The 16826-nt window shown below is 37.3% G+C and overlaps 2 protein-coding genes across 3 annotated transcripts in view; one reads left to right on the top strand and one right to left on the bottom strand.

The window, feature by feature from the left end:
* RSPH14 (radial spoke head 14 homolog) overlaps window positions 1-16826 on the top strand; it is a 108206-nt gene that overhangs the window by 72726 nt on the left and 18654 nt on the right. The gene's annotated exons all lie outside the window — the stretch shown is intronic.
* The window catches only part of GNAZ (G protein subunit alpha z), a 79858-nt gene that overhangs the window by 62241 nt on the left and 791 nt on the right, over window positions 1-16826 (bottom strand). Inside the window, exon 2 of one of the 2 annotated variants that reach the window (XM_075516394.1) lies at window positions 14033-14167. The exons of the other annotated variant lie outside the window; for it this stretch is intronic. The gene's annotated coding sequence lies outside the window, so the exon portion shown is untranslated. The remainder of the gene's footprint in view (window positions 1-14032; window positions 14168-16826) is intronic. 2 annotated transcript variants of the gene reach the window in all.

Raw genomic sequence — 16826 nt, 5'->3', positions numbered from 1 at the left:
CAAACAAAATGCAGTACCCACTCAGTGTTTTGTAGGCACCTCAGGTGATGACAGTAGTGTAGTTATGTCTTCATTAGAGTTACTGTTTAGCTTTACACCATTTATCATCAGTGTTACCATAGTTCTTAATGTGGGTGATTCATGAGCTAAGACTCGCATACCACAGGGCTGCTGTTTCACAGGTCTTGCAGAGCTTAAGGAGATGACTATTACATTAAAAAAAGCTAGGAAACATTAGGTTTGGTCATGAATATAGTGGCAAATTTCCTATCGCTCATTCAACCTTATTGCATACAATACCTGATGAAAGCATAAGGAAATTTTGGTAGTTATCACAGCAAAAAAAAAAGTTAGTGGGATTTGAAACAGGATAACAATGTAGCCTTGTAAAAGGAAGTTTCTCTTCCTGAGCATAAAAAGTCACATAAGAGAGCAAAACCACTGTTTTAGACTGTTCCAGTGACAGGTACTAGCTAATCAGAGGTCAAAATCGGAATCTCTGTAGTAAGAACCTGAGAGCTGGGGTACAGATAATAGTGTCCTGAAGACAAGAAGTTTGTTTAATGTGATAGGGAAAAGCAGCCAGTGAAGACTCAAAGATTGAAGCTCGAGGCCAAGCAAGAGGCAAGGAGAAGATGCTCCAGTAAGTGGGAGCCATGGAAACAGTAGACAAGTTTTATCTATGATGGTGGATAAGAAAGTGTCTTTGAGACTCTATACAGAAATAAATCACAGTAGTTCTGCTTGTGTGTTTTAAGGGAAAGAACCAGAGGAGAGGCAAAAGTTAAGGCAAAGAATGAGAGAGTAAAGTCACAGAAGCTAGGAAAGATTTCTAGGGTAAACTGAAAGGGTATATAAACACAGGAACTGAGAAACTTCTGTATCCATGAAAAGAAGAGGGAAAGGATAACAATAGAGGAAGGAAAGATGAGCCGAGAAAAGCAGATGGGCACATCTTACTGTATCACATTGGCAGAAATCAGCAGAAATCTATATAGAGAAGAAAAAAGGCCGGTGGGAAAGGATTGACTCAGAAGTTGTAAAGATGGGTCTGCACATATGGAATTTAATTACACTAGGGAAAAAAAAAAAAGAGGGGAGAATAAATCCATGGTGGAAAAAATCATCTGGGTGATTAGATTTCCACCAGAATGGTTTTGCTAGAGGAAAAGATGACACTGTTGAGAGTGAATCCGTGCTGAAAGTTGGCAAGACAGACCTTGCAGACCAGAGAGGCAGAGCAAAAGGTTTTGGAAGGTGGAAAGCCAAATATGGGAAACAGTTTCAGTAGAAGTGATGAACACAGAATTCACAGAAAGGCTGAGCAAGAGCATGGGAGGAGTGGACTGGTGAGGTGATAGTTAAAACTGGGAACTAAGCAACAGAGAATGAGTAATGTTTCACAGAGAACAATTCAAAAGAACCTTGGTGAATGGAAAAACAGAAAAACAGACATAGGTTGAATGAGTATGCAGGAGCAGCAAGTTATCAACATGAGATAAAGTCAAAAAAGGAATATAGGAGATTTGTTTGAAGAGAGAACAGCATAAGGGAGTTCAGAGACAGTAGCTCAAAGAAAGCACAAGAGGAAAGAGCAACATGATGCAGGAAGAGCATCAAAGAGCTGGTCAAAATGCAAAAGAGTAGGAGAGGAAAGCAGGACTGTGAAAGAATAAAGCCGATAATTCTCATGATGGTCTAATTTAGGGAAGGACAAAGAAAACCTGACCAGCCTGCTGAAGTTATCAGCCTCACAACAAGACATAAACGTGGATTAAAATGCTGTCCTAATACAACAAGAGAAAGGAAGGAAGAGAGAGTGTGAATATCAGCATAAAAGGCAGGGCTATTATCAGGGATAAATTTGGTAGGTAGGGTGGAGAGCAATTCCCAGCCTTGGGCCACATATAAAATTAATCGTATGAACTATGTCAAAAAGATACCTACATCAGAACTGTGGATTTCCTAGGTTCCATCTTAATAACTCAAATTAAACATGATTTTATCCACAGAAGGGGAGATGAGGAGTGAAAGAAGTATTAGACTGCAGCCCAGGGGGAAAAAAAAAAAAAAAAGAAAAAATCCCAAGAGGCTAAACAGAATCCACAGTGTTCTCTAAAGTGTGACTCATGGGAGAGGACTTGTATGCTACCAAGCACAGATTACAGCTGCGGCCTACGCCGGGTCTCATTCTGCTTCTCTTTTGAAATTCAGAAGCTTTGACAGTCTTACAATCCTGCTGCATGCAAGAGCTTCAGTAGGTACATCTCAGACAGCTGAGCCATTATCATAGTTACTCTCTTTGTCTAATTCAAAGGACCTCTTGTATAAGCTGAATATGAAGGAAGTTGTCCATGTTCTGGTTTTGATATGAAATAGGTTTGGGCCCAATCCAAAAACCAGATACACTTCTACTTCACAAAACATAACTCTGCAACCAGAAGCATTTAAGTACAGCATTGTACAATGGCTAATTAGCTCCTGGTTTCAAAATCTAAGCTAATACTTTTTATACAACATTTTGCCATCTAGATATATTAGCCCAGTTGCAGCTGACTTAGGTAACTGCATTCAGCACTACATTGCACAGGGTAGATGCATTATTCGGTACTTGTAACAGCTTTTAAGCAAACTTTAGTTGTCTATGTGAAGAAGTACAATTCTGCCTTCTCGTCTTCCCTGTGTACTCAGTGACTCCCTGTCCTGGTTTTGGCCGAGACAGAGTTAATTTTCTTCCCAGTAGCTGGTATAGTGCTGTGTTTTGGATTTAGGATGAGAATAATGTTGATAACACACTGATGTTTTAGTTGTTGCTAAGTAGTGCTTACACGAAATCAAGGACTTTTCAGCTTCGCATGCTCTACCGACCAAGAAGGCTGGAGATGCACAAGAAGCTGGGAGGGGCACAGCCAGGACAGCTGATCTAAACTGGCCAAAGGGATATTCCACACCATATGACATCATGCTCAGTATAGAAACTAGGGGAAAGTTGGCCAGGGGGCCGCTGCCTGGGGACTGGCTGGGCATCGGTCAGCGGGTGGTGAGCAATTGCACCATGCGTCACTTGCTTTGCATATTCTATTACTATTATTACTATTCTATTTCAATTATTAAACTGTCTTTATCTCAACCCACGAGTTTTCTCACTTGTACTCTTCCGATTGTCTCCCCCATCCCACCAGGGGGGAGTGACCAAGTGGCTGTGTGATGCTCAGTCACCAGCTGGGGTTAAACCGCAACACTCCATAACCCTAGAAAAAACTCAATATTTACATTGTTGATCTGAGAATTCTTAAGCAAAAGAGTACTCCATGATCTACTTTCCCCAAAAGTACCCTTGTTCAAGCTGCTAGAGGCCTAACTCCTTCCTAAATTGCGTGGGGAACTTTAGTTAGAGTGGCACCTTTAGTCCCCGTCCCCCTCCATGTTTCTCTGTGCTGGCACAAAGCAGAGCTATTTCGTAACAGTGAGATAGGACACGGTGGTGAGTTTGGGCTCGGGAAGAGCAAACTTCATCCTTTCTGCTGAAAGTTGGTCTCGTGCAACAAGGAACAAAAGAAACATGCAGCCACAAAAAGTAATTAAGAAAGCACATGAGTCTGCAATTTAACAGATTAATCAATAGCTAGGCAGGCATAACAAAAAAAGCCAAAACTTCAGCTCATTTTACATATGAAGCAGTACTATAAATGAGTTTAGTCTTGGATGATAAAGGACAGTGAGCACTCTTCTGGCTTAAATTCAGTTCCAAATTTTCAACTACCAAAAGATCCTCTTTCTCTATTGTGCAGATTCAGTATGCCTTGCTGAGCTCCACATATTTTTTTCAAGCACAAGTCTTCACTGGAACTAGAACTTGTCATGTCATTTGGGCTATATGAAGCAAAGAGTAAGAGTATCCTCAGTGATCTAGAAACAATCCTCCATCGCTTCTCTGCACTTTTCAAGGTTTTGTCCTTCAGATCAGAGACACTGATGATTTCCTAATACCTTTATTTTTATTCAATGGGCTCTCAGTATATTTGTTGTCCATTGGTCTTTCTAACTAATCACATTTTTAATAATTAATTGGAATTAAAAAAAAAAAAAAAAAAACACACAAGCTTAAGAAGTTCTCCAATTTTCCTGACAAGCCTGAAAGCTCTAATATTACATTCCGTAATTGTCCTCTAGAATTCCAGTTTTGTGCTACATAGCTTTATTATTTTTTCAGTAAGACAGCTTAAGCTGAATGTTTACAGTTGCTTTCACTAAATTTGTAATTATTTTCTATATCATTTCATGTCACACGCTACATTCAAAAGTTTTCCAGTCATTCGAAAGATAAAAACCTATCAACTTCTACACGTTCAATACATGCTTGAGTAGCCTTCTACACACAGGAACTGAAAGACTATTGCCATAAATCACCACCTTTACCAATAACAGCCTCTCTATTGAAGTTCTGTACAGACCTATATAAACTAAGGGGTTTTTTTACTCACAATAAAGCAAAAAGGTCTTGGTATCCTGATGCATCAACTTCTTTAGCTACCATTTTCCCTCCACCAACATCCCCCTCTTAAAAAAAAGAAAACCAAAACAAACTAACCAAAACCACAAATTGCTACTACCATAAAGAATGCAACATCCTTTTCGAGGTTTGGCAGCTACTTGGATTTCTCTTCAGTCTCTCCTTTCCAACTCCCTCTCTCTGGAGGGATGATCACACCATCCTTACACCCCAGCTGCAGTTACTGCAGTTACACACCCACCACCAGAAGCCAGAGGAATCTGAGTCGCTTTGTGCGGGCTCCTAACTAGGGATTATGAGAAGCCCTGCTACCTTGTGCTGTTAAACATGCATCGAACATTAGAGAGCACTGGAGTGGTTAAATTCCTTTCAACAGACTTTAAAAATGTCTTTTAATAAGCAAGTTGGTTGTGGATGAAGTGAGAGAAGGTGCAGCTTTAATTACCTGAAGAGACTAAAGGCCTAATTTATCCAGCAAATGCAGTTAGAGCAGCAGTGCAAGCATCTCTAGCAATACTCTCAGCATGTTTTTCACCGCTTATCCTCTGGAGTGGTTAAGTTTCTTAAATAACATTAGGTTTTTCCTCTTATTCAACCTTGTTTTTTCAGCTGAGATCAAGAATATTTCTACTTGGCACTAAATGACATTGCAATATGAGCTAGAGGAACTCCGCTTAAGTAGTTGTGGTGAAATGACAGCCTATGATAAGTGACACTTTGAGGTGAGAATATTCATAGTTCTTCCTCAGCAGAATAAATACCACTGTCATTGTTTAAGGGAAAAATAAGAATAAAAAACCCCAGACCCTGTAAAGTGCTATGGTTGTGATCCACATAAGGGAAGTCTTTTAGCTGACTTCAGTGGGTTTTGAAATGAGCCTGTATCCTGTTTTGTATTTAAAATGTATTTAAAAACATTGCAAGTAGGATACCTAACTGCCAGCAACATAGACAGTTTTACTGATGAAAAGTTAGTATTTAGTGCATGATTCATACTCTTTTGTATATGAATATCTACAGCTGAAAACTTTTGTAAGAAATAGATATGAAATTGAATAGTCTAACTTTCTGTTCCCCATTTTTGTATGATCTCATCATTACTGTATTACTAGTAGATACTGAAGCATGATACTGAAGCATATTTTAAGATTAATTTCTTCCCTATATGCATGTGTTCCAAGCCTGGCTTCTGTTGGTATTCACTAAGCATGTTTGGTCATAGGTCTAGTCAACCTTATAAGAACAGAAGCCAAATTTGACCACATAGATTTTGAGTCATACTATGACAAAACCTAGTCAGGGTGGCTTCACATATTCATAGGGCTATACAGATTTTGTCAGTATCGTGGATCACTTCCATATCATTCTAAGAATAGATTTTTGTCTATAACAACAATAAAACACTAGGTATTGTATAGTGGTTAATATTCACATTTTAAAAATGCACAGGTAACAAAATGAGCTGGTAAATATAAGTCCATCTATTGAGGACGCTTGCATGGATTTTTGATCTGGATATTTACAATAACGTAGGAGTGCCGCGATTTAGATTTGGCCAGGCAAAGTTGTTATTTTTCAGCCTCAAGCAAGTTTGTAAATAGTTATTTTTCCTGAAACATATAAATGATAGATGGATTTATTTTTGTTATTAGAGATAAACCAGAATCCAATCACATTTTTCTTGATCTTTTGTTATTTTTCAGCTGTGCATTGGTGACTGTACTACTACTAGTATTAGCAGTTGTAGCTCCAAATTTTGTAACACATACTGGTGATTCTTTTGGTGTTCTATTAACACTGCTAGTATTTGTGTGTGTGTACGTGTGCATGTGAAGAGAGAGGGGGAGGAGGGTAAATTACTAGTCCTGTTCAAGTTTGTGTTGTATACAAGGACATTTTCAGTATTCAGATTTTTTCCCCATTGCAAATTTTTTATTCCCTATGGTCCTGCAAACTCCCTAGCCATACAACTGCAATTTCTGTATTTTTACTAAAATCTGTGACTAGTTCTTTCTAAAACCTATGATAGTTCTGCATTTTTACTAATTTTTTAGATCTTAAATTCTGTCTCCAAATAATCTGTCCATCCTATTGTACAAGTTCTCCTATGTTGAGGTCAGAAAAGTTTCCTTTTCGTATCACACCTCAGCTAGAATTGTCTCCTCTTCTTTAAGGTACCTAACTAATTAGCTCACCATTTTGTGACCCTTATTGTTTCATGCCTTTTGTTTGAATCAGGCTCTTGAATCAAATATTGAGAACTGATAGGTTGATTTATGATACTACATACATGATCTACTGCTACTGTTAATAGCAATAAAAACAAATTTTGCAGGTTTTTCTGCGTGAGGTAGTCCTAACAGCTTAAGCAAGAGTTTCACAAACCAGACAAATGTATGACTATAACCACACAGTACAGGTTTAACAGCAGCATTTCAAATGGTTGCTCTTTTGTTCTTTTTACTCTGACATCTCTTCTTGACTCAAATAGCTGTGGCACTAAAATTATCTTAAAGCTGAAAGGTGCTAATCGAGCCTTTAGTTTATTCATTATTCAGCAATAGATCCTTAGTTATTAATTTCCCTTTTTTAGTATTACCAGAAAAAATTACTTATGGTAATACCATATCCTACTATTAAGATGGCACTGAAAGCTGAAATTTTACCACTGATAAGAAGCCATGGATTCCTAAATATTCTAGTTAGCATTCTGCATTTCACACACATGAGATATGCAGGAATAAAGCTGATGACTTATCATTTTATTTCTTTTTTGCTCACTAAAAATCTACTGTTGATACTGTTGTAAAAACAATTCTGAGAAACAGGCACAGATCTGTGATAAGAAATAACATATATGCTGGAGGTTACTCAGAATGTATCCATACCTCAGTGGAAAGGTCATACATAGATTTCTCAGCAAGGCGTATGAGATCAAAACAGTGCAAAAGCTATTGCAGCTGTATGGACTCCAGCTTCCAAATTCACACTAAACTCACAAAGCAGATTCATCAAGTGGGGGGCAATATTTACAAGGCATAGCAGAACAACAATTTGTCTTGAAAACTTTGTTAAAAGAGTATGAGGACACCTCTGAGACCACTCAGACTACTCAGCTAGCAGGGGTGAGGTGGGGGGGGTCTGCATATTCAGTGATCTGTTCTCAGGTACCACTGGTTAAGTATCATACCATTTCTTGCTTGATAACTACTTGTAGCCTTCCAGGATAATTGTACTTAAAAGCATAGGTTTTGTTATGTTTTGATTCATTTACAGCATACCTCAAGACTTTTAAGTTGAGGTATTGGAGTCAGTATTGTAACGAAGGAAAAATGACAAGGGTACTGCCTCCTCATGCTGTCTGTGACTTTTAAACAGCTTTTGCATCTTCGTTGTTGCAAGGCTGAAAAATTCCCCACAGGATGCATCTTAGTAGTAAGAGAGTAACTCATTACCTAATATCAACCCAAAAAGCTGCAAACATTCCAGAAAGGAAGGCACATAAAATTTCTTACCTCTCAACTATAGGAAAATGCCTGACAAGGTGTCTTCCCACTGCTATGAAACCACAAATGAAGGAAATAGCTAAAGAGCTCACTGCTAACTTAGCTTTCAGCCCAACCCACCTTAAAGCAATTCAAATTTTGTTTCAGTTTCTTCCAGCTGGCAGTAATCCCATTAAGATGCAATGCCAGTGACATACAGACCTACTAGCAGTCTCCTCCTCCCAAAGCATATTTTGCACCAAATACTTCAGCAGGAATAATGCAAACAATTTGTGTCATCTCTTTGCCCACTGAAGACTCCATGTGTCGGGGAAACATCCAGTAGAAGTTTTAAGTAGTTTTGCTCTTTTAGAGACACAGGAATGGCATAGAAATAGCAGAACAAGATTGTCATCATAATACTGATTGTGTCTCTTTGACTTTTCTGAGACCTTTTTTTTTTATTCCAGTTCTTAAGAATGAGGTACAATTTTGGTTTATATTTAAGATTCTCATGTCTGCCGTTAAGTAGTGTAAATGGGTGCTGTGTACAAAAGTAATTTTGACTGTCCCTTCCCATCTTTTGTGTTGGTTGCAGGAGGGAGCTCATCCATAAGGGTGAAATTTCTAAAGGCTTTTAAAAAAGTTAAAAGGAAGAGCCAAATCCTAGAAATTTTGCACACCTGCATTATTTTCTGAAATATTTTAATCTTGACCTTCTACTGTTTATATTCTGTTACTCTCCACTTGCCTCTGACCATAATACAAGCTGGAGAAATTATTTGTAGTGAAAAATAGCATTTCATATGGATTTTATAACTAGATAACTCTTCAAAAATATATCCTTTTAAATTACATCTTACAAAATATGGAATCTATAATTGATGATTCTGACAAAATAGATGCAGACACCAAGTAAACAATGAGATTGATATGCTTTTAATGTAACTCCATCAAATATAAATGTTCTTCACAATGTAGGTAAAGACAGATAATAAACAACATGTCTAAGAAAAATTCCATTTGCACATCAAATCTCATAGCTGAATAAGAACAGTGCTGCAGATTGACAGCATTCCATCTGGCCTCCTTTAAAAAAATGTTTACAAGCACTTTATTATTTTCTTGAATTGACTTGTTTATGTAAGCTTTCAATGAGTTCTATGAAAAATTCTTGACAGATAAATCATGAAAACATAAAGTATCCAAAATCCAAAGTTACAGTCGTATAGATAAGCTTTGATTAATCACAGACTACATATATTTGGAGAAATGCAACACCAAGAATAAGATACTGTACAGAGATACCTAAATACTGTATGTTGGCAAGACAATAATACATTCAAAATTCTCTCTGCTAATATTTTCATGTTTCACCATAAAGTAAGTGAAACCAGGTTAATTTCTGGGGACTGTGCACATTCCATATATCATGTACTCTGACATGTAGAAACCAAATCCAAACAGTTATTCTATAATATTTTGCTGCCCATATAAGGTGATGCACTTTTAATGCCATTTTTATTAGGTGTGATCAAAACACGACATTATTCAACATAACTTTACAGCAAGAAGAAGGAAAGTGTCTCAATTCTTTCACTCCCAAGTTATTTTCAGTGAGGAATAACAAGTCGTACCATCAGCAGGAGTTCCTACATTCTTTCAGGATTTTAATCAAATTTAGCCTTTCTTGATTCTGACAACCAAACTTATCACTTGTCTCCAGTCAGCTCATTTGGGTAATCCTATTCAGAATAATGTAGGGAGGCATCTCTAGCCTAATAAAAAATCTTTAGTTCAGACTTACAGGCAGAGTATGGAATGGGAAGTATGCTGGTTTTCATGGACAATGACCCGTGCTTTCCCACTAATTGAAAAGAACAAGAACTCTTGCCTTTTTCAGTTGGCCACTGCCCTGATAATACCAACTAAAATTACTTTTTAATCATCTAAATACAGATATTCTTGAGCAGGGTTTTTTCTTGTATTTCAAAGGTAGTCCTATAGGCAATACTGGGTAATTGTTACTTGCTTGTATATCTTATAGGTCCTTTTTTTGTGGAGTACTATAAACTTCTATTTGGTCAGCCTTTTCTATTTGATTCGTATGAAAGACTGGTGGAAAAGTATAGAAGCAATGTAGATTATAGGATCATGAGAAAGTACCTGACTGTCTTTGTACTCACCTGAATTTCACTTGGCTGATATTCTCTCAAAGAAAGATAATACTATTAGCAGAATTACTCAAAGAGGTAAGAAGGCAGGCGATTGTCCTGCTCACTGAGAAGTTCTCCCATTATTTGTTATTTAAGTCCACAGTACTTAAAGATACTCCCAGAGTTCCATGTGACTGTGTGCCCAACTTTCCCTTTAAAGCATACTTTTGCTATAATAGGCATCACCCATTTCTTTCAGATCAATTCTTACAAAAATTACCATGCCTAAATGATTTCTGAATTAGGATACTGCAGTATTTTCTACTTGGAGTTCATTGCTTTCCAGTATCAGAAGACACAACTAGAAAAGCAACATGAATTAGTCAAAAATACAGAGAAACTCAGACACTCCTAGTCTTGATCTGAATAGGGGGTCTGAAGTTTAAGATCTGAATAGGAAGGAATGGTTTTTCGTGATCCAGCCTTCATTGTAGAGCCAGGTTGGAGCTGCCTAATCTCAGCATGAATTAGAACAGTTTCCAGGTACGATCCCAAGAGGCCACAATATCAGTGGCTGTTCTTGGTTTCCTTGACTGCAGAAGTGGGAAAAAGGGTAGAGTTGCTAGGCCAACAACACAACAAGGAGAGAGGCTTCTATCGTCACAGACCAGGGTAATATCCTCTGTAAACATTTAATTTTAGTATTACCCACTTGCACTGGTAGAGAATGGGACTATAACAGAACCAATAATTCAGTTCTTTGTCTATGTGGTAGGTTATTACTCTATCAGTGTTTTAACTTCTATTACATAGAATTGCACTGTTCGGGACTGCAGTATACAATCAGTCCTCTTGGGGAAAATGGAGAATTGCAATTTGCAGTGTTAAAAGTCACAGATTCCTACCTCTTGTTGATGTTGGTACCTGATACTTACATTTGTTTAGACCACTATATATTTACTTGACCTGTGAAATCAAAGAATATTGTACTGATATAATAAGATGCACTGATGTGCACGTCAGCCTAAAATCTTGCCATATTTAAAACAACAATTGCTAATCCCTTGAATTAATACGTTGTTGAAATTAGTAGCCAAGAATTTGTTCCTGTAACTTAAAAAAAAAATTACATGAAGTCTTCAGTATTCTGTTTCTTTTTGTGAGCACACTTGCAAAAAGCAAACTTGACACACCTATGTAATCACAGTCATGAGGCAAAGTTCAGATTTGCTTTTGGGAACATTCACAGCAGGAAACGTAATCAGAGGACTTATGCACATCTAGTCAGGGAACAGAAACAATATGAAAATAGAACAATTGTTCAAATGTGAAGTAGGCTAGCCTTAGAATTTTAAATACCAACATAAATGTCACTGAATTACAAATTAAGGTAAGTTTATCTGTTCATGGACATAAATGGATTGAAAAAGAGGTTAAAAACATGTCTCTGAAATGCCTGATTAAGGTGAGATTCTACCATTACTGAGCAATACAAAATGAAAGCTCAATAGGTTCTTAGGAATTATAAGAATATATAAATATCTGCCAGTTACAAAATGGCTTCTATTATAGCACCCTGACTCTGCCAAATTTTAAAGGCCAGGCACAGAAAGGCATCTTGAGAGAAAAATCTTCTTGTCAAGACCCAGTTGCAACAGAGGTATTTTGTGGGATGCTATCAACTTGGTGGCAGTACAGAGAGATGCTCCAGTGCAACAGTGTTTATTCTGGTATATTTTAGTTTAGAATTGATTTGGCTAGCATCATATGCATTAATTTGCTGATGGCTTTTAGTACTTTAAATGATATAGAAAAAACTTTTCTGTAGTATTGGTTTGAATCTTCTCCCATTGCATAAACACTAGGGAAGGTCAACAGTTAATATCCTGGACTTTCTTTCCTCATAAGACATCCAAACTGAAAAAAAACACTCTAATTCACATACATGTATAAATGGATATTATATATCCAAATGAAATCGTATTTTGTTAATATTTGGAATATTAATGCATTCCAAATATTTGGATTATATGACTTGGGCTAGTAAGTATCCAGAGAAGAAACTTTTTATTTAAAAAAACCAACCTAATAACTGAAATTGTATTATTTTCAGAAAGATGTTCCCTTAGATGATACATAGGTATCCTTTTGAATCATACATCTGTTTCCATTTTAAAGGAAGAAGTATAATAACCAGGTGCATGCCCCATCCAAACAGCAAGCCCTGCCAGAGCTAAACATTCAGCTGTGTTTTTGTTACTATGCCGTGACACTTTCATCTGAATTGATTACAATTCAGTTGAATTGTGTTTTTTCCTTCCACAACACAACTGCGTCAACTGTATTTGTGCATCAACACTTGATATGCTGTCTAATTGTATTTGCGTTGATGCATTTTGTGAAGATAAAGATAGTTATTCCACATTGTCTCGATAAGGTTTGAAAATATAGAAAGCAGGCACACAAAATAAGGGTAGAAACACACTGGGAATGTATGCTAGAATACTGCCTGGCATACTAGGATAAAAGATTTTGATTACTTATACTGTTTTAGTGAAGTCTTCCCTCCACAATACAACAGCATTGTTAAGATATATTTAGAGGAAGAAACCAGCGAGCCTAGTTACTATCAAAGAAAACAGGGTTGGTAGGTAGGGAGTAGCAACTGTATTATGACTTACAAATATTTATGGTGAACCATGAAAATATCTTCATAATTAACTACTTAAGATTGGTTAAATGTTACAATATAGACAGTAAGAGTGGGATTCATCTGTCCAGATATGCATGTAGGTGGCTACCTCTGAGCTAGTCACTCAGTGCTTCCTTTGCAGGCAGTGGAGAGAAATAGTCATTTCCAGAGGTCAGTTCATCTCAGACTAAGATAGTGGTCAAAACCTAGTCTGATTAATTGCACTGTAGGAATGTCTTTGTCTCTCCATCAACTATAAGGGAAGCCTTAACAACTACTCCATATGTACATGTCCATGTTATAGGTATCTAAAAGTGATGAGAATAATTCCTCCCAACTGCCAAGTCCAGGGAATTACTTCTTAATAAATCTACTGTAAAAATATCAGATTAACAAGTTGTAGTTCCTAAGAAATTATTATTTGCTTTCTGGTCATTATCATTCATATATGTGGGCAAAATGAATATTTAGAATTTGAATTTAGTTTTTCAAATTTGCCTGTTTATGTTTTTCTGTTGGCCAACATGATCACTGGTAATTTCAGGGGCTATTTCTGTAACATAGAATTGTCTGGAAATGTTATCACACTTGTCTTTTTGATGTGATGACTTAGCAATCCAGAGGAGAAACAGCCCTCTGGTATAAGGGGCTTAAAGAGAAAACAAGGGCAGAGGAAAACAGAATTTGTTGGGTAAAACTGTGTTCTCTAATGATACATTGAATGTCCAATACTAAATAATAAAATGGCATCCTGGAGAGAGCTGAGTTTCTGCTGAACCATAGATAATGCTCTGAGCTACAGAAGTAAAAAAAGACATGGAAAGCTGTTGCCTTCTGAAATTTTGCCATGTGTTTTTTTTAGCTGTGATTTTAAATGTATTTAATAGTAACAAATGTTTGAAGTCTAGGTAACATAGAAATGGTGTCCCACATCAATAATCTGTTCCTTCCATCCTACTTTACCAATGCCCTTCAGTGTTAGTGAAAAGCAACAGTTGAGAGAGAGAGCGTCTCTGTAGCTTTCATTTCAAGGGTTAAATTGTGTCCTTGATTACACTAGCATAAAGCTAAAATAATTTAATGTATGTTTTAAATGTATGCTAATATGTATCAACTCCAGATTTAATAACAGAATAAATAAAAGCTGAATTTAGCCCTTCTCTGTCATGTTGTATATTCCACATACCTTAAATTGCCAGGGGACTTTGAGAAGAGAATCGGATTTAGTTGTTTTGGATGAGTCTAGTTTTTCGCTTTTGTGATTATTCTTTCGTCAATATGGTAGTTGAAAATTGGACTTCTTAATCACCACTCTTGGATTCTGGAAAGTTTAATAAAAGTGTGAACTTTGAATATAACATACAAAGTATAAGTCAAATTCTCCTCTCAAGTAGACTGAAGGGAATCTATTAATGGATGTGGATTTATTCTGGATACTTTGGGGATCACAAGGAACAAAACTTAGTCTTGTTTTTTAATAAAAATAGGACAATTTTTCTCACCAAGTATAAATAATACAATTGTATCTGTTTGCCAGTATTTTGATTTTGAAGGGCTTTGGTTTAAAAGTTCTCTTAGATAAAATAAAATAGTTAATTGCTTGTGTAGTAAGCTGTTACTGCTGAAGGTGGGTAATGTCAACCTTAACAGCATTTGTGGGAATAACACTACAATTTTCTCAGTAAAAAGAATATTATTAAAATCACTGATAATTTACAAATTAGAGTTTGTGATGCAAGTAGAGACTTACTGAATTTGTCATTGAGACAGTGACCTCACTGAAATCAGCTATAAAACTGTTCAACATTGTTGTTACTAGAGGGCATGGGAGAACCTGATCAGTGAAACTATGCATGCTCGTATTGAGCCTGGGCTCCCTCCCACTGAAATTAGTGACAAAACTTCCAATGACTCCTGTGAAAGCAGGACCAAATCTTTAGCCAGAAATAGTCAGATTTAACTCACATTTTCAGTTACATAAATCTGGAGAATCTCTTGTGAAATAAGTGGAATTACTGTGATTTAACCCAAAGAAATTGAGACTATTTTTCTTTTAATTAATGGGGGGGAGAGAGAAAGAGATCTCATTCCCTTGTATTGCCTCATGACTGCGTATCAACCAAGACACTATCTGCTGTCAAAATCCTTACCTGCTTAAGCTGGAGAGGAAGAGCTGACTTCACCATTTAGGGATTTAAGCTTTTATTGTCTACTGAATTATCCCTCTACTTATCCTCTTCCCCACTGCTCAGCAGGTAGATTCCTTGAGAAGAAGGGACAAATTTCTGTTTTCTGGTTCTGTCTACGTTTCTTAAAATTTAATGTACCTCATTCCATCAACGTGTAATCTGAACTGAGACAACCAGAACACTTTCACTTCAGTCCTTCAGAACTACCTGGCTGGTTATTTTTAGATTATCATAGTTAAATTCAAAGCCAAGGCCTGTAGCTGCAACAGGGAGCTGTACTGAAGGCTTACTAAATTCAAGGTAATACCTCCAGAAGAGTCATTCAACTCTGTTCACCAGTGGTCAATGAAGTGACAAGCATATAATCCTCAGACAGAGGTGTAGCGTTCTTTATCTAGCACACGGACTTTATTCATCTCTGTGAGGTCCATTGTCAGAATGAAATCTCTATGGCCTTACACAGAATTAATCTGCTTTTCTTTCCTTATAAGCATGCATATGCACACAGAAGTGGGATTCTTCTTTGAAAATGCAAGTCAGTGCTTTGGTAATGGGTGATATAATGAGATTTTCTTCTAAAAGTGCCATATAACTAAAATGTTTTCTTTTGAGTGCACCCATCACTGGCTTCTTGAAGACTGGAACTTCATTCTTCTATACACATAGGCCTGTCCTGTAATAATGTCCTCTATCCAAGGGCAGGGATCTGTGCTTTTTGCATGACAGCTTCCAACCAAATGATCTGATGGAGACAGCCAAGTTAATGGCAAAAAGCTCTCTGCTCTGCAGAGCTGTATCTCTTCAGCTAGCAAATATGTGCCCTATTGAAGAAAGGCCACTATTTCTGCCTATAACGGCACCTAAGCCATCAGCTCAGACTTCAAATGTCTATATCCATAAAGTCAGAAACAATTTCCCCTAAGGAAGTACAAAATACATGCTCATTTTTATTCCTTCATGATCCACAAGTAGATGCTCACAGTACTGTGTTTTTCTACCTGACCTGCTTTTGTAACCTTTGTGGATGAAATTTTGACGGCCACCCGAAGGGTGTGACCCACAATGGCACAAAATAGGGGGCCAAAATAAAAATCAAATTGTGGGTGTAAGAGTATCAGTAAATGGATATGAAGAAATGCTGAAGGGAAAACGAGTGAATTTTTCTCAAATCTTGCAGAGGAAAATGTTGTTGAGATAGGTCAGTAGCCTACAGAATAAGTACCACAAGAACACACGTTAAACAGCTTCTACAGTGAAACAGCCAAAACCAGATCAGATCGGTACTATTATCAGAAATTAAACTGACATGTATTTGTCTGTAGTGCTCTCAGCTAACATGGAAGGGTTGGGGGTTTTTGTGTATGAATCACTCACCCAAAATGCAAATGCAAAGATAGCAAAAAACTTGTGGTTCGCAACTGCAGATGGGAGCCGTCCACAGGTGCAGATTAATATAACAAAACCTCCCCATTCCTTCACATGCATGAGCACACAGGAAGAGGTAGAGCATCCAAGCTCCGCAGAGCCACACAACCTTAGAACGAGCAGATGTGACTGTTACAGGGAGGATTTATTAAAGAAATTCAGCAGCTAGGAGCCTTTTCTGATGGAACATTAGCCAGTCTGCATTTCCCTGGGAGGAGGTGCTACGTAGCGTGGAGGTTCTTCTCCCAACAGGCGGAATCTAATGGATTATCTTTCTGAATCATTACGAGAACACAACGGATCTTAGTAAGGCTCAGGTATTGGGTATTAATGGGTTACAGTCCAGGTGAGGAAAGGGAGAAGACT

The sequence above is a fragment of the Mycteria americana genome, chromosome 13 (genome assembly GCF_035582795.1).
Source record: "Mycteria americana isolate JAX WOST 10 ecotype Jacksonville Zoo and Gardens chromosome 13, USCA_MyAme_1.0, whole genome shotgun sequence".
Taxonomy (NCBI): Eukaryota; Metazoa; Chordata; class Aves; order Ciconiiformes; family Ciconiidae; genus Mycteria; species Mycteria americana.
Note: the sequence above shows the minus strand (reverse complement) of the source record. Positions and strands in the feature narration are given on the sequence as shown.